This window comes from Eublepharis macularius, chromosome 16, assembly GCF_028583425.1.
Source record: "Eublepharis macularius isolate TG4126 chromosome 16, MPM_Emac_v1.0, whole genome shotgun sequence".
NCBI classification, from domain to species: Eukaryota; Metazoa; Chordata; class Lepidosauria; order Squamata; family Eublepharidae; genus Eublepharis; species Eublepharis macularius.
The window spans coordinates 31,853,403-31,875,451 of record NC_072805.1 but is presented as its reverse complement, the minus strand read 5'-3'; the positions used below and the strand labels follow the sequence as shown (position 1 = coordinate 31,875,451).

Below are 22,049 nucleotides of genomic sequence, written 5' to 3'. Positions count from 1 at the left end.
CAAAGGCTTGATCCAGGGGGGTATCCATGTTGGGCCGCATTCTGCGATGCTCCCAAGCTTCCCTCAGCCGTGGCTTTTAGAGCCCCAAACAGGGACTGGTGCTTTAGCCCAATACTTTGGGATAAACTGAATTTGATAGAGATAGCTATGTTTATTTAGATGGCTGTCCCGTTCACCTATAGAGATGGGATTGCGGTCTAATTTTGTCTAGATCCTATGTGGTTAGAGTATTAGACTTTGAGGAAACCCAAGATCAAATCCTCACTTTGCCTTGAAGATCCTTAGATGATGTTTGGGCTAATTTACCTCATAGGTTACTATTATCAGAGATAGGGTTGCCAGCTTCCAGGTGGTAGCTGGAGATATCCTGGAATTACAACTGATCTCCAAGCAAGAGACCAGTTCCCCTGGAGAAAATGGCTACTCTGAAGGGTGAACTTTATGGCATTATACTTCACTGAGGCCCCTCCCTTCCCCAAACCCCACCCTGTCCAGGCTCCACCCCCCAAATCTCCAGGAATTTCCCAGCCTGCACCTGGCAACCCTAATCAGAGAAGAGAGAACCTTTGTGTATTTCTCTATGCTCCTCAGAGGAAGGGAAGGGAAGAATTATGGACAGATAATTTTTGTATCAAGAGGCACTCAGGTGAAGGGAACTTAAACGTTCTCTGCTTTACTTCTGTCATGTTGGGCCTTTTTCACCCAGCTTGGCTCTGATCATGGAAGAAAACCAGGTTGGGACAAAAGTACAACAGCAGTGGCCGTGTTTGTAGTTTACATCTATGCTTATCAACCAGACAGTTTTACCCCAATCCAATTCACTTCCATGACTGGCAATGGACTAGGAGGAAAGCGCCTGGGTGGCTTCACAGATATGTAACCAAAAAACACAGCTGTCATTGTGATGCTAAAGTGGCTTCCACACCTGATTGGAACTTGTACCAACATTGCAAAACAGTAGTCTTCTTGGGCTATTTTGTCAATATAAGAAAATCCCTTTGTGATTATTATAGTATGCAGGTTAACAACCTTTTTATAATTGCCAAATTATGTCAAAATACAGAGATCAAGAAAAGGCCAGAATAAGAAAGTCAGTTTGCATGACTGAAAATATACAATTTAACACTACCGATAATTGACATGTAGATAAACATTACTGCTAAATTACGTCCATAAAACTTCCACAGTCCAAAAACTGGTTGTTGCTAGTCCTTTAGTAGAAAGGGACATACAAAAGGTCTCACAATATCTCACTGGTATACACAGGAGCACCCTGCATAATTGTTTTAGTGCGTGGGTATAAATACTCGCATGGTTCTTATTTGGATTACTGTTGTTCACCTATAGCATTTCCCTTTCTCTAAATCCAGGTTTTTCTAAAAATTTTAATTAGTCCCATAAAAACCTTTGCCTCTTCCAATAGTGGCTACTCTACCATCCCTCATACCTCTTTAAAAAAAATTTCTTTAAAAAAAACGCATATGGTTCCTTACAGATCCACATTTGGCTCTGAAGCCACAGATTGTAGACTCCCTGCAGTATAGCACAACAATAACACAATGTCCAGCCATATGTAGGTTTGGTCGCCTAATACCCCAACAGTCTGAAGTTGAGGCCTTCACTTATCACCTCAGGAGATCGCAGCCTGCAATCCTTATTCTTCATTTTCTATGTTTACAAGCGATAAACAGACACGAGTGTATCATGATACATTTGACGCTTTTTTCACCGTTTGCACTAAACTTTTTCAAGAGGAAGAAAAAGGGTTTGAAAGGTGCTTTGTGGGGGGGCATGCTTTATGTTCAGCTGCAACAGGAAATGTTGTTTCTTTGATTTCTAACGTGGTTGAAGCTGAAGTTGATTTGAGAGGTGGAGCGTCTAGTGAGAGGCAGGTCGCAATTGTCCAGGGAGTTTTTTAACAAAAAGATTGAGTCTGTCCAGCTAATCAGGGGAGGGAAATTCTTAGCTAACACAGCCAGAGAAGAGCTACAACGGGGCAGCCAAGACAGCTGATCGAGTTCGGACTGAACTCAAGATTAAACTGGATTTGCAACTTCTGGACTGAATCCCTGCACTGGTGAGTGTGTGATATCCCCACCCCCCACCCCGTCTGTCTTTCCTGGGCAAACTTTTGTCTCATTAGCAGAACAAGCGGAGCTGCCTCCTCCTAAATCCATTGAAGTCAATGGGTTCAGAAGGGTGCGACTGTTTAAGACTGTGCTACAAATCTCATTGAAAAGGGGTATGGGAGCGTTATAGGAAGAGTTCATGGCTTACTCAAGGGTCTTGAACTTGTAATTGTGCTTTATGCTGAAGGTGCACCCACACTTTGTTCGATATTGTGCATCGTTGTTCTATAGCAATATTTGCAACTGGATTTCCCTGTGTTGGCCACACAATTCAGGCGCTAATTATTGCTATAGCTTAATTACAGCTCAGTGTTCAACAATAGATGCAGTCTAAGTCCATAGAGCTCTCTCTTGTCTATTCTGATTGACAGCAGATCTCTTAAGAGAGAGGTTTACTGCCACACCCACTTTCCTAGGAGATGCCCTTTTCTCTCAGACCTCTATAGGAACTAACTCTTGTCTACAGCAGAACAAGGTTGCTGGAGCAACTGAAGATCAAACCTCCGTCCTAAACAGAACACCAAATGTGGCTGGTCACAGTTTTGCTATTGGAAGGGGGCATTCTGCTAATGATAACAGCTCAATTTCCAGTGCTTTCAAATATCAAAATTTGGGTTCCAAACTGATGCAAGTTTTGGGTCTGTATGTGAACGGCAAAGGTTACTGCACTTCCTGAGCACGTAGCCTTCCATTTAAAAGGCCACAGTAACCTATTTTTTCCACTAATGCACACAGAACTGATTCCCGCTCCCCTGCCCCAAGTGTATGGTACCTATTTTATCTAGCACTCAACAGGAGCGTCACAACCTAACTGGTATCTACCAAAAGTTGAGAAATGCTGACCCTTGTGGCATTAGAGGAGATAGGAAGGTGCTGTGGCTGTGGGGAGGGACTCCTCTGTGTAGAGAAATGTTGGATAATTCTTTGATGGGACATAACAGCAGTCCCGTGCCGTGATTTTAGTGTGTTCTTTATTGTATTACGAATTCCTGAACTATAACTTTCATTTGTTGAACCATGGGAAAAACCCAAGCTCATCCCCCCCAAATGATTTCAGGGTGGGGAGGGGGAGTCACCAATTTCGTTTTCCCTTCTGCAAGAATGCATGGTAACCATTGTTACATCATTGGGACCCCTTGTTCCTTTAACAAGAAACAGGGCTGCTATTCTTTTTCTCTGTAAAATGTTTGGATGTTTGTGAGAACGCCCAGCCCCCCCTCCCACAGAGACACAATGCAAACGGGAGTCCACGGCATAACTCAGCCTTGAACTTTGTTTTCAAGTCCAATGTGCTGTCAGTTGGACCACCCCAAAGCCAAGGGCAAAGACTGCTTCGGAGGTTGGTTTTAGGCGAAAGTAAAGCTTCTATGAGCCTGTGCCCATCTGGCCTCCTGCACTGCATATGTGTGTGGGGATGTGGGGGGGATGGTTGCCATGGTAGAGGCAGACCTTGGGGAACGTTAGCCTTGTTTGAAAGGAAGCACATCTTGATATCTGCAGCCGCTGCAGTGCGAGAGGCTGCCAAGGAGACCAAATGGGAACGTCAGATAATGCAGGAGGCTTCCTCTCGGCCTGGCCGGGTCACCCAGCCTCTATCTGCTGCAGGGATCTCACGTGTGTCCCTCCTTGTGGGGTTTTTATTATTGTTAGCTGAGAGGAAGTGCCTCAGCAAATAACAAATTCCTCATCCCCCCCCCCCAAGTTAACTCTGTGCTGCCTGGAGGAGGGCAGGACATAGATCTCTTCTTCCCTTGGCTACCAACACAGATGACAAACCACCTAGAAAGAGAACCATAACAGCAGATGCAGAGACAAAGATTATGTAGGCCTGGTGGACAAGAGCCATTATAAGTCAACTGGAAATAGCAAAAAGCTAAAATCCATTCATTTAATATTATGGGATGTTCCTCCTGTTGGCCTAGAGGAAATATTCCCCATGTATATTTGGTCAGATACATGAGGGCACCACCATATTCTCTTGAAGCAACATCATTGCTGGCAAAATACTGGTTGAACAATTGTGCAGTTGGTGTCTGCCTGCTATGAACAGAGTTGCCAGCTCCAGGTTGGAAAATTCCCGGAGATTCCAGGAGTGGAACCTGGGAAGGGCAGAATTGGGTGAAGGGAGGGATCTCAGAGGGGTATAATGCCACAGAATCTACCTACCAAGGCAGCCATTTGGTCCAGGGGGATTAATCTCAGTTGCCTGTAGATCAGTTGTAATTCCAGGAGATCTCCAGCCACCACCTAGAGACTGGCCACCCTAGGTTCCACTGATTTTAAGAAACTAATTTGTATACAAAGGTTGGATCCAACTCCAGGTTGGGAAATTCCTGGAGATTTGGGAATAGCTCTTGGGGAGGATGGGGGTTGGGGAGGGGAGGGACCTCGGCGGGGGTATAATGTCATAAAGTCCACCTTCCAAAGAAGCCATTTTTCTCCAGGGGAACTGATATCTGAAGTTTGGAGATGAGTTGTAATTCTGGAGGTTGACAGCCCCCCTGTGTAAGCTGTCAGACCCAAGTGGCAGGTTCTCTGTAATTTATGTCCACATAGCACTCAATTTGGATTGGGAATGTCGCGTGCATAGAAAAGAGGCTTCCGCCTTCTCCCATGCACCGATTTCCTGACTGGATTAGAGAATGAGGGCAATATTTGGGCTGTTGGCTTTGCAGCTTTGATTCTTGAATTAGGCAGAGATGAGAAGAAACTGTCTGGACACTAGACAAGGAAATGACAGATTGACTGGGTAATCAATGGAAGGGAAGCCTGCCCCTCTGTACTTCAGAGCTTCAACTCAGAAGGCCTCATGAGGAGGTGAGTATATTGCTATCTTAGCTCACCCTGAGGTAAAGGGCGCTGAATGTGTGTTCCTCTTTTGGAGCGTTCAGGAGTAGGGTTGCCAGCTCTAGACTGGGAAATTTCTGGAGATTTGGGGGAGTGAAGCCTGGAAAAGGCAGGATTTGGGGAGGAGAGGAACCTCAGCAATGTATAATCCCGTAGAGTCCATCTTCCAAAGCAGCCATTTTCTCCAGGGGAACTGATCTCTATGGCCTGGAGATCAACTGTAATTCCAGGAGATCTCCAGCCACCCCTTGGAGGCTGGCAACTCTCAAGAGTCCTCTGAGGCCTCCACAACACCTTTAAAGGACACCATTTTGTCAAACAAAGCTTTAGTTGGGAGTAGTCCATTGTTCTTAGTTGAGTCTTTGTTCCCTGCTTCTAGCCTGAGGGCTGTTTTATGGATAGACAGCATGGCATAGTGGTTAGTGTGTCAGACTAGGATCTGGAACACCCGGTTTTGATTCTTGACTCTGCCACGGAAACTTGTCAGGTGACCTTTCAACTTAACCTGCTTTACAGGGCTGAGGTTGTGATGATAAAATGGAGGAGGGAAATATAGTGTTGTGTGTGCTGCTTTGGGCCCCCACTGAGAAGAAAAGCAATGTATAATTAAATTTTAGACCTTCTCGGAGGGGCTCTTCACTTGTTTTATGGCTGGTTTTAATGTTGATATTTTTATGTTTATGATTTTATGTTTGCTTTTTACTTTGTGGGCCATCTCGGGCTTATCTTTGGAAAGAAACAGCATATATACAATTTCTAAATAAAGAGCAATTAGCCAAATCGCACTCTGCAGACACCTCGGCTGTGGTTCTTGTTTGCTTGTTCCTGTCCCCTCCCAGAACCAAAACAACTGCTCGTCTTTCCTTCTCGGCCCCCGCCCCATGCTGTGGTTACCCCCAATGGCTTGGTACTGGTATGAGTCACACAGTGCATGTAATCCTAAACACAGTTACACCCTTCTACATCTATTCAGATCAATGAGCTCCAAAGGGAGCAGGTCTGTTAAGGATTGCGCTGGCATTTATCTTGTGTGAGAACAGAATGCTTTTTCCAGCCATTGTTACCAAGCCTCAAAAACTCTGAAATAGGCAACAGAAAATGTTTGCTAACATTTCAGTACAAAGAATGAATTGGTGGATCATAAGTTGTATGAGGTTTCAGAGTGGGAAGGAATTTTGCTTCTGAATGGGACAGGGGAGGGTTTTTTCCCACATTGGGATGATTCTGAGCAATTCACTCTACAACCACTTTCCTGAGATGCTTGTTCCGATATCTGCATGTGACAGTATGGTGTGATCTGCCTTACACAGATTAAACTTTTCTTCTGTGGCTGGTGGATTGCTAGATGGCCTTACTTCATAAAAGAGATTGGAGTCCCTCTCCAGTTTTAAGGTTTTATGAGCACAGAACAATCTGATGTGGCCAGACTAAGGGACCACAAATGAGGTCTGCAAATGAGGTCAGTCTGGGATGAATGAGAGTAAATGTATGAGATAATGGAATGCTTGCTCCCTGTCGTTCACTGTGAGCTTGGCATATTTTAGCAACCTGGTCTTGAATATAAATCTGTGTGGAGTTGCTGAAATTATGAGGGCTATCTTAAGCATATTCACACCCTTGAAAGCCTATTGACTTCAATGGTTTTAGAATGGCATAACTCTGCTTAGGACAGCACTATAACAGTGCAATCCTATAGCGAGTTAGTCCAATCAAAGCCCACTGAACTCAATGGACTTAGAATGGAGTAACTCTCCATAAGATTGCACTGTAAATATCTGAAATTATATTTCTATTTGTCTTTTGCGAAGGGGGGCTGAAGATTTTGAATATGTTAGTCTAATTTTGTGTGCATTCTGGTATATCTGATATTTTGCAATGGTTGTCAAAACCGGTTTAATGGTTTGCAAAACTGGTTTAACGGCTTGTGATCCGCCTTGTCGTTTTTGGCAGTTTGATGCAGTTACTTTTCTATAGCTGGTTTAGGTTTAGGACTTGAAGACAAGTCTGGGATTTGAATGACCTTATCAGTGCAATCCTCAAAATGCTTTCCTGGGAGTAAGCGCCACTAAATAAAATGGAACTTACTCCTGAGTAGACCAGCCTAGGATTTCTCTCTCTGGCCAGCGCAAAGAATATATTGGGATGACTTAGTCAGGAATTGTGTTCTACATAAGAAATGTGGATGGAACCCTCAGTAGGTTCACAGTTGTGTGAAACGAGCCCCAGACTATTTTCTTTGCCAATGCTAAATCAGGAGCCACTACATGTATTTGACCTTCCAGTACACTCAGAGAGGAACTACAAGTGACAAAAGGCACTGGTTGGACACTTGTCAGCTTCCCTCAAGTTTTGATGGGAAATGTAGGCAGCTTGGCGGAATGTTGGACAAGTGACAGTTGAAAAGTCCACTGGACAGCAGTCGGAGAGCCAAGCTGTAAAACCAGAATGCCTACATTTCCCATCAAAACTTGAGGGAAGCTGACAAGTGTCTAATCTGTGCCTTTTGGCACTTGTGGTTCCGCTCTCAGTCTGATGCTTGTTCATAGTTAAGATGCCCACAAGACTGTTTTTGCTTCCCCCTGAGTGATGCTTCAGGAGAACAGCAGATGGCAGAAGGTGCAAAAAGAACGCTGAAGGAGGCTTATGTAGTGGCTTCCGGAGCAGAGGGGACTCTGGTTTCACAACTGTTCCTCAAGCAGGGAAGTGAACTTGAATTGACTCTCTTTCATTGATTTCACTGTCTTCAAGACTGTGACTTTCCATGACCTGAAAAACCTTGAGGTCTTTTTCTAGTATAGTGAAGCAGTTAGAATGTCCGATTAGGATCTGCCATGGAAGCTTGCTGGGAGTCTTCGGAACAATCAGCCCAGCCTGACCTACCTCACAAGGTTGCTGTGAGGATAAAAGGGAGGCAGGGAGAAACATGTACACTGCACCAAGCTCTTTGGAAAAGGGCAAGATTAAAATTACTAAATAATAATAATAAACATCAGCAGCAGCAAATCTTGGTTTGCCACAGGCGGACTTGTAAGACAGAGAGGTTCCACTAGGCATACGGTTGAGGCCAGTCTTTGATCGTTTTAGAAGTCTCCCTACTGGTCTCCCGCTAGGGGGTCAATGTAATCATCTGCCTCCCTATAAGCACGGTCACCAGAGGGGTGGCCCCACCCCTCCTGTTTTGCTTTGTTTTATCCCATGATTGGGGAAATTGGAGGGGGCCCGCCATCCGCAATGCTATTTTATATGTATTTATGGTGTTTTTTGTTTTTTCATGTGTTTATCTATTTTAATGCTTATTGATGCAGAGGAGTTAGCCGTGTTAGTCTGTAGTAGCAAAATCAAAAAGAATCCAGTAGCACCTTTAAGACTAACCAACTTTATTGTAGCATAAGCTTTCGAGAATCACACTTCTCTTCGTCAGATGCATGGAGGGCAAGAAGAAACTGGTCAGATATTTAGGTGGAGAGGGGAGGGAGGAGTAGATGCAAACAGTAGCTTCTGATATGGAGATCAGTTTGCTTCTGTTAAGGAAGTCAGTTACTTTTGATAACGAGATAACCATTCATAGTCTCTATTCAATCCCAGCCTGACTGAGTCAGATTTACATATGAATTCCAATTCAGCAGCTTCCCATTGGATTTTGTTTTTTAAAGGTTTCTGTTGAACTACAGTGACCTTTAAGTCCTTGATCGAATGTCCTGGTAGATTGATTGCTTATTGAGCATTTTACTGTAACCCATCCTGAGCCCATTCGCAGGGAGGGAGGGCTAGAAATCAATCAATCAATCAATCAATCAATCAATCAATCAATCAATCAATCAATCAATCAATCAATCAATCAATCAAAGAAAGAAAGAAAGAAAGAAAGAAAGAAAGAAAGAAAGAAAGAAAGAAAGAAAGAAAGAAAGAAAGAAAGAAAGAAAGAAAGAAAGAAAGAAAGAAAGAAAGAAAGAAAGAAAGAAAGAAAGAAAGAAAGAAAGAAAGAAAGAAAGAAAGACTGGTGCAGAGAGGTAAGAAAGGAGGGGAGAAAGAGTTTGGCACCCTTGATGCCCCCTTCCCATCACTTCTTTTCCTGTCCTGGTCCTTTACATAGGAATGCAGTAGACATGTAAATGCATTATCTTTACATTTAGAAGAGGTTTATAGAAATGATAAGATATTGCTATATTATACGATAGTAGCAGCAAAAACTCTATATGCTCAGTATTGGGAAAAAGAAGAAGTACCGAATATTCAAGAATGGACAAAAAAGATGTTGTACATGGCCGAAATGGACAAACTAACTAGAAATCTGAAAGAGCAAGATCCAGAAATTTTCTTGGAAGATTGGTAGAAGTCAAGAAATATTTGGAAAAGAAATGCGATGTTAAAGGGCAATTGTGGTCTTTTGAGGGACTTTAAATTTTATACAAAGGACTTTAACGAAAGAAAATATATTAAGATCTATACCATGGTATAAGTATTAGCATTATAGTGTAATAATAATAATATCTATGAATAAACGGGGGGCTCGAGTGTTGTTGGAAGTCAACAAAGGGGGAGGGGAGGGTGGGGTATATAGACATGTAGAAGAGTTAAATTGGATAAATATATTGTATTAAGTAATGATTGTATATTACCTCATCCAATAAAAATTCTATAAAAAAAAAGACATGTGAATGCACACCTTAATCTGGCCCTAAGTGTAAACTCCAGAGGAACCCGCCATGACTTCTGGTGCCCTGATTAATGCATGTACGATATGAGCATTTGCAAGCCCATGTTGGTTGCAATCTACTTAAAACATCATAGAGGTGCACCTTAAAGAACAAAAGAGGCAAAATGGCCTTATGAAGTCATCTTTTTAGGACCAGCCTTTCCATCTCATATGTGGTTGTGAGTTTAGTGGAGACCAGGGAGATGATTAACTCACAACGGATGGGATCTAAAATGAGAAACAGAAAAGGAACGTGTGATTATGGAAGAGTGAGGGGATGATAAATTGACTCTGGAAAAGGGGCAGGATCGGTTTCATCAGACCATCCGTGGACCGGGCAAAGGGTGGGGACAGCTATTTACCCAAAGTGGTGACTGGTGTAGCTGATGATGAAGGAAAGCATTGCTCTGTCTTATCCCAGAAAAAAGTCTGAGTCAAGCTTCCACTGATTAATCTTTTGCTGATTAATAATCAACAAAGTTACAGAGCTTAGCTTTAATCCATGCAAGGCAGAAGAACGCTTTTGTGTCACAATGACTGAGTGGGCAGATGGCAGGATCAACAGTTCATGTGAACAGTTCCTCATGCAACGCAGGCGTATTTTAATGGAGAAAATTCAAGTTGGTTTGGCCAGCTATACACTTGGCCACACCGCAACAAGGAGTGACGGAGAACCTCTCATACAAATGACTTCCACGTCGTGCTCTCTCTGCCCAAGCCTCATTTTAGCACCAAATTTGCACCAGTTGTATCTATGGAGGAAGCAGAAAGATTGAACGTCTTCATTGTTAAACCTATGGTAAATGAAGGCATTTGGCATTAGATATAGAAGGGGTGGGGGGGTCCTCCCTCTGGTGCTAGGTGGAGATGTATGATAATGCAAATGCTTAATGCGCTTTTGACAAAGATGTCTTCTTCATGGGCAAGCGTATATGTTCTGTTTCAACAGAGGAATGACTATTGGGGGTCCTTTGGGGGTCCATTTGAAACAACAAATGGCAACAGTAGCAAGATGTCTTTGTTGGGACTAATTAACAAGGCAAAAAACAGAAAGCAAGCTTTTGAGTTCAACAGGACTCTTCTCTAGGAAGGATGCAGAGCCAAACACAAGCAGAAAAGGGGAGCAAAGAGAGAAAAACAGATGTCCTTGGGCAGGATGAAACAGCCCCAATCTGTCTTTTGTAATTGGCTTAAGAACAGTAGAATAGGGAAGCAGACTTGTTATGCTACACTGTGCTCCTCCTCAGTGGCATCTGAAGAGCCAGTGTGGTATGAAATGTTGCACCTAGGCCAGGGAGGTCTGAGTTCAAATCCCTGTTCAGGTACAGTCACCCATCCTTTCACCTAACCTACCAAACAGGGGAGGGTCTACAAACGCAAACCCAAACTCTTTGGAGGGGGGAGGGTCAGATTAAACTATAAAAAATAAGACTGATGCAGGTAAGACTTTTCATCTTGTCCAGCAACACCTTCGTCTCTTCTCTCCTCCTTTTCACTTGTTTTTTTCCCTAACCTCTAGACAGAAAAGCAGCTCTGGTGGACGCTGAAGGTTGCTCCATTATCCTGTTGTTGCTTTTTGAATAATTTTGCTCAAGATTCTGACTTGTTAAAGGAGTGTCTCTTTTGAAGAACACGGGAAGGTTTGAGCTCGTTCTTTGGTCTTGGCTTGGCTGACATTGCCAAACCCATTAAGTAGCAAGAGAATAATTGTGTTTTTGGCGCTGGAGCGGCACTTAGCATGAGTACAGCGCTAAAAAGAAAGTGGCATTTCGTTTTTGTTTGGAAAGGGTGAGAATGATAATGTTAATAATGAAAAATGAATAGCCTCGGGTTGTTTACCTCTCAAGTACTCACATACAGAGACAGCACTGTGAAAGCAACCTCACCAGAGCACGTAACCACAACAGGCATGGCTGTTATTTTCAAGTTTGAAGGAAGGAAAAATTAGGGAGCACTTCTACAAAGAATAGCCTCCTGATTCAACTGGATTAGCCCAAGCTCATTAGAGTTTGGGAGCTAAGCAAGGTTGGCTATGGATGGAAGACCACTAAGGAAGACTAGAGTTGCTATGCCGAGGAAGGCACTGGCAAACCACCTCTGATCAGCTTGTGCCTTTAACGCTCCAAGGTTGGGGTGGCCATGAGTCAGTTACAACTAGAGTTGCCAGCCTCCAGGGGGTGGCTGGAGATCTCCCAGAATTACAGCTCATTTCCAGGCAATAGAGCTCAGTTTCCCCAGAGAAAATGGCTGTCTCGGATGGTGGACTCTATGGCATTATATCCAGCTGAGGTCCCTCCCCTCCCCACACCCCACCCTCTCCAGGGTCCATCTGCCAGTTCTCCAGGAATTTCCCAACCTGGATCTGGCATCCTTAGTTGCAACTCAACTACACATTCTTTTTATTTATTTATTTTATTTTTAACCTGCCCTCCCTGCAAGCGGGCTCAGGGCGAGGTACGACATTGATTAAAAAACAACTTAAAATCAATTATTAAAATCAATTAGAGGGAGACCAGAGGAAGGCTCGGCAATGATGGGCTGAAATTAGCCTTCACCATATGCCTGGTGGAACACCTCTGTCTTACAGGCCTGCCTAAATGATACAAGATCCTGGTGGGCCTGAGTGTCCTCAGACAGAGAGTTCCACCAGGTTGGGGCCAGGACCGAAAAGGCCCTGGCCCTGGTAATGGCCAGCTGAGCTTCCCTAGGGCCAGGGACCGCCAGTAGATGTTTTCCGGTTGAATGAAGTGCTCTCTGGGGCACATACAGGGAGAGATGGTCCCTTTTTCTTCTACAGAGAGCTCATCTGGCAGCTGCGGAGTATTCTTACCCAGTGCCTCGGTGTTTAGTTTCATTCCTCTTGGCTGCACTTCCTCCTGTTACAGGAAGTTGCCCATCTGTCCCAGCTGTTTTCCAGCTGTCATAAATTTCATTTGTTTTCACATCCAAGCTTCTGATGCCAAAACCTGCTGGGCACCAACTTTGTTGGGCTCTGTTGCCTGGAAGCTGCCTGGCCCGGCACAGAACACATTCTGCAAGCAGTGAGTTCATCCCAGCTGGGCTCCAAAGCCCGCCAGATGATGTGAGCCAGGGCAGGTCTGCGTTGGCACCCATCTCCTAGCTTCCCTACAGCACACAGAGCAAACCAATGTAGCAGCTTAACTTTGTCTTTCACAAGGTACGGATTCTTGAATTGCTCAATACAGAAGCATACACTCCCCCACACATGAATACACATGCCACATCATGGTGATACGCATGTGCCCACACCCCCAGAGACACCATACGCAAATATTGTGATGTCCGTGGATGTGCTACAGCAGAGTGTATTAACTGCACTGCCTCTCACAAAAGAAGGCTTCATTCAAGAATATACACGGTGATGAGGTACTGCCCAGCCAAGCGACCACAGCAAAGCTACTGGGCTCAACTGTTTCTGTCACTCAAGCTGAGAGGATGGTGAAACTCAGCACTTGTGGCCAGCTTCCCGCAACAAGACAGCGCATCAAGGGAGCTCCCGGATTCAGGTTCAAACCCTGGCCTCTCTGATCCAAAGAACTTGGGGAGCAGGAGATCTGCCCTTCCTATGACCCCCTAGAGAGCTGCTCTCAATCAGAGCAGACCATACTGAGCTGCCATGGGCCCATAATCTGGATTAGCATAAGGGAGCTACGTATGCTAACCGAACCACCCAAGATGGGGAAGCCGGCTTTTCCTGCCATTTATGTCAGGCCAGTGTAGGAGACGAGCCTGCAAGTGAATCCCAGAATGCTCAGAAAGAGGATCATCTCTTGAGAGGAACTCAGTTTTTGCTGTTCTGGAGCAAGAGGAAGCGACGGCCCCTTTTCTGGCAAAGCCTCTTTACTGATGGATCCTTTCCCTGCAGGGTCCCTAAAAGCTCCCTGCCTTGGGGAACAGCTGCAGGGTCTGCTGCCGCGATTGCCAAGAGCTCGTAACAGAGCTCAAAGAAGAGAAGACATTCCTGGAAGATTGACCCAACCAGGGCTTTGGGCCAAGACCCACAACACGTGTGACCTCTGGACCCCCTGACTTGCTGGAAAGGGACTGTTTCTCGACCTTTCTCCCAAATTCAGTTATTATTTGCCATGGTTAGAGACAAGGAACAGGGAAGTCTACTAGTTTGATTTCTGTGCACAGAAAATACATGATTGTGAAGCTCTTGTTGCCACAGTGTAGAACTGGATGCGGGAGCAACTTCCTGCATGTGAGTGAGAGCCAAGCTACAAGTGACGCCTGATACAAGTTGGACACTTGTCAGCTTCCCTCAAGTTTTGATGGGAAATGTAGGCATCCTGGTCTTGCAGCTGTAATGGAGAGGCAAGCTGTAAAACCAGGACGCCTACATTTCCCATCAAAACTTGAGGGAAGCTGACAAGTGTCCAACCTGTGTCAGGCGTCACTTGTAGCTTGGCTCTGAGACAATGGAGAAAGCGTTGGCTTTTTTCAAAAGCTTCTACCCTGGAAATTGTGTTGATCCTAAAGTGTTCCTGGACTTGAATCTTGCTCTCTACTGCAGACCAATATGTGAATCTTTATGGAGAAACTATGTGTATTTAGCATTTACTGAATTTATTATAACAACAACATTAGATTTATATACCGCCCTTCAGGACAACTTAACAGCCACTCAGAGCGGTTTACAAAGTATGTCATTATTATCCCCACAACAATAATCACCCTGTGAGGTGGGTGGGGATGAGAGAGCTCCTAGAAGCTGTGACTGACCCAAGGTCACCCAGCTGGCTTCAAGTGGAGGAGCGGGGAATCAAACCCAGCTCTCCAGATTAGAGTCCTGCGCTCTTAACCACTATACAAACTGGCTCTCAGTTATCTACTGCTTTTGAACTGTTGCTTCCAAGGAAATTTACAACATAAAACATCCCATATAATAGCACTACCTTATAAAAGAGTTGTGATCAAAACGGTATAGCAGTTTTCAAGACCCTGATTATTGTCAATTCCAAGTGGATGCGTTGGTATAACTCCATTGGTATAAATGATTTGTTTTAGTTCAGGACTAAGTTAATTTGAGGCATTGCAGTATACAGAGCATGGCAGAATCAGAAGTACAGTGTTTCTGCAATATACTTAATGCAATGTTGCCATGTGCTGTATTGAAAGTATATTGTTATCCAAATCATGTTGATGTGATACTCAAATCCTACATGAGAAACCTTTGTGATGTAATGTTGTTCATGGTGCGTTATAAGAGATGGGGTAACAAGGAAAGAAAAGAGTTGCATTAGAGGGAGAAGGGACGCCCTGCTTGAAACCTTATTTAATGGATATGTACATCTTTCATCTCCTGGATGCTTGCTGAGAATTTTAAAAAGCATCAGCAGAGAGCAAGAAACCGGGCGTGATTCATCCTATTGGTGGAATGGGAGTGATAAAAAAGAAAAGTCTGTGGGCACAAAGAGGACGCAACAGCAGCCACGGCACGTGTTGGAGAGCGTGGGCAGAGAAAGTCCTCCCTGCCAAGTAGAAGGAATTTCTGTTTACTGGGAGGCGTGGTTGCGGGATAATACTCTCCATCCTGCAGAGTGAAAATAAAAATTAAATGCAAAGCCAGGCTGCTTTTTCTTTCCAAGTTTCCAGTTACGTTTAGCCCTGCTGCCTGCCCTACTAATTAACAAGCCCCAAATGGAATGACCTGCCAGATGGCTTTTAAAAACTGCCATCATCGGCTATTAGTCATGATAGTCAATGAAGCCTCCATTTTCAGAGGCAGTGTACCTCCAAATACCAGTTGTGAGACTGGCTTGCGAACAAGGGGGGGGGGGTAGCCATCATTGTCTTATCCCGCTTATGAGATTCCAGAGGCATCTTGTTGAAAACAGAATGCTAGACAAGATGGACAATGATCAGTTCCATCAAGATGATATTGATGTTTGTCTCCATATGCTTTGACTCTTTCTTCTCCTTGGGCCTGTGCTGGCCGATCTGCCCCCACAAGCTGGATTTTTCCAACCACCCTGTGGCAGCTACCCAGTTGTGGAGAAAAGGGTAATCTGGCTCATTTGCTGTTGGGATAAAATTTGCAATCAGCTTCCAAGGAGGATAAAATTTCTAATTGGGTTTCTTGGCTCTCCCTGTCCATTTTATACTCACAGCAACCCTGAGGCTGCAAGAAAGTGCCTGAGCAATACATCCTTTGCAGAGTGACTCCAGTCTAAGCCCACTGAATTGAATTGGTTTAGTCTGGAGTAACTCTGCATTGCGAGTCACCTAGGAAGCTTCACGGGACATGGGTGACTGGAACTCAGGTCTGGCTGCTCCTACTCTAATTTCTCCACGACACCGAGCGTTTGCCCTTCCCAAATCAGTTAGTTTAGCAAACTTCAAAAGCAATGGTATTCACTCCACGGCTCGCAGACAGCCATGTTCACAATTACCATCAACCCAGAGAGCCACATTTACTTCCATTTGTGGCATGAGGCCAGCACCTCAGGGGGACTCACAGCTTACCTGTTCCTCCAGAGGTGGTTGTTCCAGGTGGGCAACCACTTGCCAACTACACATCCCACCAGGCAAGGCTGTTAGCAGCTTTCTTGAAACATGGGGAAAGTGCCATATGGGGGAACTGTGTTCAGAAGTGCCACACATGGCATGTCAAAAAAGCCACACATGGTTCCCAAATCCCTGAGTCTCACTGATCTAAAAAGAAGAAACAAGAGGCCACTGGCATTAATGCTCCCAACATAATTTCCCCTTGGAATTAGTATTTTAGTATCTACCTCACTAAGCTAAAAACAATAGATTTTAAGAGATTTCTCTTTTGTTTGTATGTTCTAATCATAGCTAGCTTGCAACCTCTTGCTCTGGCAAGTAAAGTTCAGTCCAGGTTTTGAAAAACTTCCCCTGCTTACATACAGAAAGACAGAACCTTTTCGCCATGTGCTTTGCCGAGTGACCCAAAATAGCCTGCTAGTGGTTTGTATGTCTCTCTTGCCCACTCCTTGTGCAGCAATGATTATCTCGGTGTGATCCTTCCTCTGCCTAGAGTGAAACCAGTTCACCTGTAAGCTTCAACCTTTCTGGCTTACAAACTAGATATGCAACTACCGGCTACGTATTGGGGCAACGCTTGGGAGGGCCGATTCCATGGGCTCATTCACGAGTGCAGTGGGAGGCTTTAATCTGTCTGCTCTCTTTCATCACTCGGTGAGCCATATTTAGTTATTGGCTTTATTTATAGTCCACCTTTCTCAGTGCGATTTCAAGCTAAAATCTTTGAAACCCAGTATGGTGTAGTGGCTAGAGTATCAGATTAGGAGACCTGGGTTCGAATCTCCACTCTGCCATAAAATTTTGCTGAGTGATCTTGGCCCAGTCACACACTCTTAGCCAAACATACTTCACAGGGTTGTTGTGAAGATAAGGAGAAAAGAATGATGTAAGCTGCTTTAGATTTCCATTGGGAAGAAAGGCAGGGTGTAAATGAAGTAAATATCCTCAGATAGGAAGGCTGTACTATAAGGAAGCAGCCTCAAAGAGATGCATCAGTAAAGAGACAGTGAGTAACTTTAGACTTTACTACTATGATAAACTATAGACTTTACAGCTATTGCTGTAAATATGATTCTACTGGGTAGTTCCTATGTTGTTTAATACGGCAGTCTTCAAATTGCTTATGCTCTGTTGCAGCATTTCTTGCACTCTGTATTGGATTTCTGCTGGTTTTAAATCTTTGCAAATTTGCATATACCCTGCAAATCTGTGTTGAAATGTCTTTGAAATTGACTTTACTGACTCCCACTGTGTAATCTGCCTTGAGTCTCAGTGAGAAAGGCAGACTATAAAATAACATAATAAAATGTGGGTAACAGAATTAGGAGAAAACAATGCCATCAAGAAAAATAGTATAAGACATATTATAAACAATGCGAGAAGTGGTTTACAAAAATTAGAAAACAATACAATAAAAGCAAGATATACAAGAAACAGTGCCACAAACGACAACGGCATTCCCTTGCTAACAAAAAGGCCTGTTGAGCATTGGAGTGCCCTGCAAGGATCTTTTTTTAGCCGAGGTTTGGAACTGGTGGCTTATCTGGGTAGGAGTGTGTGTGGAGCAGGATCAAGATGGGTAGCTGTCTGTAGCAGTAGGAAAGAGTAAGAAACCAGTAGCACCTATGAGACTAACACACCTATGAGACTAACAAAATTCGTGGTGGGGTACGAGCTTTCGTGAGCCACAGCTCACTTCTTCAGTTGAGCTGTGGGGTCCAGGGTGGCCCTTCAGGGCTTCTGTGCCCACCGCCTCCCCTATGGAGGGGTATACACTTGACCCAGATCGAGGCCACGAATTGCATTGGAATGCCCTCCCTGGAGGCCAACAATGCCCCTCTTTGTCCTCCGCCCAACACGCGTTGGAGCTCCAGGCTTTGCTGTTGAAAGCAATTGTTGAACCTCTGCTGTCAATCAAAAGGAAACCCAGGGCCCAGCCCCCCCTTCTGCCCAGCAAATAAAGCCACGCCCCTACTGGGCTGCTATCCAATGGGAGTCGCCTCCTTTCCCCTGCCTGCGTGTGGGAGGCCTGCGGATTGGCGGAGGGTTGGCAACATGATGGCAACTCTGGCAGCCAAGAGCTGCAGGAACAACAAAGCCCAACCCTTGGAGGTTTGTGCTATAAATAGATGCGAAGCTAAGGGTGAGAGTGATGTGTGTTTATCCCTCCGAGGGGAAAAAAATAATCCTTGGCAACTGGCTGAGGCTCCGCGATGCCAACGTGCCAGGCCTGCTGGCAAGGCGCCTGGTGCTGCCAGCTCAAAGTGATCCAGTCGCGTGGACCCGTCCCGTTTCTGTTGGCATGAGCATACGGTAGCAATTAGGTTTGCAAAGCTCTTGCAAGCAACTTTTGGTTTATCTGAGACCCAGCACTCACCTCGCCTTCCTTTATGGGACTTCACACGTTACCATCAACCCTTCCGCGCGTTTGTTTGCACCCGTGTCTACATACTGTTATTGCAAAACAGGGCAAAGTGTGCCTCTGACTACAGCAAGGCTTTTTCGTGCTCGTGTGAATGCCGTTAATGCAGGCAGAAAGGGCCTTTTTGAAAACAATATTCTGTTGACCAACCACACGATTTTTTTCCTTTTTAATGTGCGAAGGGAGCAAATGTTGGAAACGGATTTGAACAGCTCGGCGCCTCTGCACGTTTGCTCGCTAGAGAGCCCCACTGATTTCAGTGGGCGCCTCGAGCAAGCAAAGCAGTGACTGCCGACCCGAGGCGGGCGTGTGCGCGCCCTCACTGACGCTTTCCCTCCGCCCCCCAGAATCTTTCCAGCGATGCCGCGATTCTCCCTTTACCGTTGCCAACAATTCCTGGCGATATGGGAGCGGAGCCTGGGGAGGGCAGAGCTTGGAGTGAGAAGGCAGCTCAGCAGACGTGTGAGGCCATAGGCCCACCCTCCAAGGCAGGCATTTCCTCCAGAGGATCAGATCTCCGTAGTTTGGAAATCAGTTGCAACACCAGGAGGTAGCCAGGCCCCGCCGGGAGGTTGGCAACAACCTCGCATTAGGCGGAGCTGGCCCGTCGGAGGCCGAAGCGGGCGGGAAAGAGGCCCGTTCCGGCCTCGGCCTCTCAGGTCTTTCCCTTCGGGAGAGGCTCCACCCCGCGCTCCGGCTTCCGCTGGGTGCCGCGCCGGCTCCTCCCCGTCTTGTTCCCGAGCGCCTCGGTGGGCGGCTTGGCGGGCGGGCGAGTGAGCGGCTGCGTCGGGAGCGGGACGAGCTCCGGGAGCGCCAGCGGCAGCCATGTAAGTGCGGGCGGCGGCCCCGGTGGAAGCCCCGCCGCGTCTTTGCTCTGCGCGGTGCGCTTTTGCGCTTTGCTGCGCGCTCTTGGGCACGCCGGGGGACCCCTCGCGGCACCGCCTTCGCGCCTGGGTTGGCTTGGAAGGGCAGCCCTCGTCTTCCCCTCGGCGGCAGGCGGGGGCCCTTTCCGGCGCTCTGGATGGGGAAGGGCTCTTGTTCTGCCAGTCGTCTACCGCCTTACCTAAAGCTGCCCTTTAAAGACGAGCCTGGAAGGTGCTGCTGAACTCGAATCTTGCTCTTCTGTTGTAGACCAACAGGCGACCCACTTGAAGCTTTCTCTAAAGTTTTAGGTGGGGGCAGCCATAAGGTTGGGGCTGATCTGTTGCCTCCCGGCTCAGCTTCTTGGATCCCCCCCCCCCAGCAAGATGATATGGGGAGGACCCATACCATACCCAAGAATCCTCCAGCTTTAGACCCCCTGTGATGTACTAATATTTTCTCACTATTTATTAATCTTTATGTATTACTTCATTTGTGCCCTGCCATTCTTCCCAGCGGGGACCCAAAGTGGCCTCTCCATTTAATCCTTACAACAAGCCAATGGCTGAGATAAATGGAGTGTGTGTGACTGGCCCAGGGTCATCCAGCGAGCTTCCGTGGCAGAGCAGGGATTCGAACCTGGGTCTCCCAGATCCTAGTCTGCCACACTACACCCCACTGGCTCTCAAACTGACTTTCTTAACAAAACTTCTCATTACTTGTTCACGTTACAGGAGTGAACTAGCTTGACAGCTAGTGGATGTCACTTTATTTTTCCTGATTTAGATTTGAACTTTACAGAATTGCATTTCATTTGGTGTGTCCTGTATGGCGCAACCTCTGAGCTGAACGTTTATGTGATTTTTGCAAATCATCTACATAAAAAAGCAAGTTTCGGCTCCAGCAGCACCTTAAATATCAACTGACCCAAATCTTGCTCTTTTGCTACAGCCCAACGCAGCTCCTTACCCCAAACTATCTGCATAAAATGACTGTGGATCTATTCAGAGCATCTGAAGAATTGGACTCTGGTCCATGGAAGCTTTATGCTGGAATAAAACTTAGCTAGCCTTTAACATGCCGAACAGGGAATTGTTTGTTTTCGCTGGAGGGAGACTATTAAGGCTATCTTTCCAGGAATGCTCTAGGTACACCTTTTCCTTGCTCTTACTAGGTAATGATACAGGAATTCTTTCTTTCGGTATGCCCTCTAAGATGGATTTATAGCAGGGTCTTAAGTTTTAAAGGCTTTTTTAAAACAAAGATTTCCACTACTAGAATTCTTCTCTTTTCCACCCCTAGTATTCCTTCTCTTGGAATCTCCAGTGTGTGTACGTACAGAAAGCTGGAATTACAGTGCTGGAGCTAAGAGTCCATTTGAATCTTGCCTCTGCCATGAACTCACAGGTGGCCTTAAGCAAGCAGTGCTCTTTCAATTCTGCAATATGGGAATGGTTGTACTGGCCTACCTTACAGGACTGCAATATGCATGGGGTGTTTTGAACACTGAAAAGGCGAATCAGTTACTAAGTCTCATTTTCAGGAATAGTGCTGTAGCTGTAATGGCAATCGTCTCACTCCCTAGCTTTCCTATAAAATCTTTTTGCTATAAAAGTTTAACAGAACAATACAATTTGCTTCCTTTGTGAATTATACTTCCCCTTCTCCTGCTGTAAATAGCACTCTGTGAATGTGCAAACACTCTCTCCTTATTGCTTCATGTGTTGGTGGCCTAAGTTTAGTATTGAAAACCAGTTCTAGGGCTAACCTGAAGCCCATCTGTTGCTTTTTAAGGGATGTCTGTGCAAGTCCTTCTTCCTTTTCAGCTGTATGGGAAAAGGAAGATGAGAGACTCAAAAGGGTGTGTGTGTGGCTGTGGCAGGAAGTGAAGGCATTTGGAGACCCCAGGGCTGTGCACTTGAGTGAGGTGGAAGAGAGGTTAGGGAGTTCACAAGGCTTGTGAGCCCCTGGTGCAGAGGATTTGTTTCCTTTAATATCCTTTCTCCTGAGCTGTCTGGTGCCGTGGGCAGCGGCTGCATTGGTAATACCAGGTAATCTTGGTTTTTCCATTTCATGGCTGAGTAGCCGTCCCCTGCAAAGGCCTGATTAGATTTCCAGTTCCTGAGAGTGCTGTCTCTTTGCCAGTTGGCGGTGATTTGCTTGCCGTCTGCCCGTGTTGCATTATTTGTGTAATTTGCAGTGTGGGTTTCACAGCCTGAAAGTTTTCCTGAGGTTAGCAGGGTGTAATTTCCAGATGAAAGGGTTTTATTCTCCCTGCCACTTGCCTTCCCCACCACTGTAAGCTTATGGGGCAATTTAGATGCTCGGGATTGCTTTCTCTTTTTTTGCTGTCGCTTTGGGAGTGAACAAGAAGGTAAAGGGGAGCAAGCCACTAAACTGAAGCCTGAGGGGGGACTTATGCTGTGGTCTGTCTTCTAACTTAACAGTTAAGAGGCTTGTTTTAAAAGCAGAGAGTAGAGGTAGTTAATGAGGAAGCTGTTTGAGAAGTGACCTTGCAAAGACAAGGTTCTGAGGTGGTGGGCCAGTTTGAAGAACAGATGCA

General features: G+C 45.6%; 1 protein-coding gene across 2 annotated transcripts in view; it reads left to right on the top strand.

Annotated features, from left to right (window-relative positions):
• The first annotated feature begins 1,962 nt into the window (after positions 1-1,962).
• RIPOR1 (RHO family interacting cell polarization regulator 1) overlaps positions 1,963-22,049 on the top strand; it is a 121,492-nt gene continuing 101,405 nt past the window's right edge. Inside the window, exon 1 of one of the 2 annotated variants that reach the window (XM_055000342.1) lies at positions 1,963-2,077. The gene's annotated coding sequence lies outside the window, so the exon portion shown is untranslated. Of the gene's footprint in view, positions 2,078-19,344; positions 19,453-22,049 lie in introns of those variants that run through there. The other variant, XM_055000346.1, reaches the window with a different exon arrangement.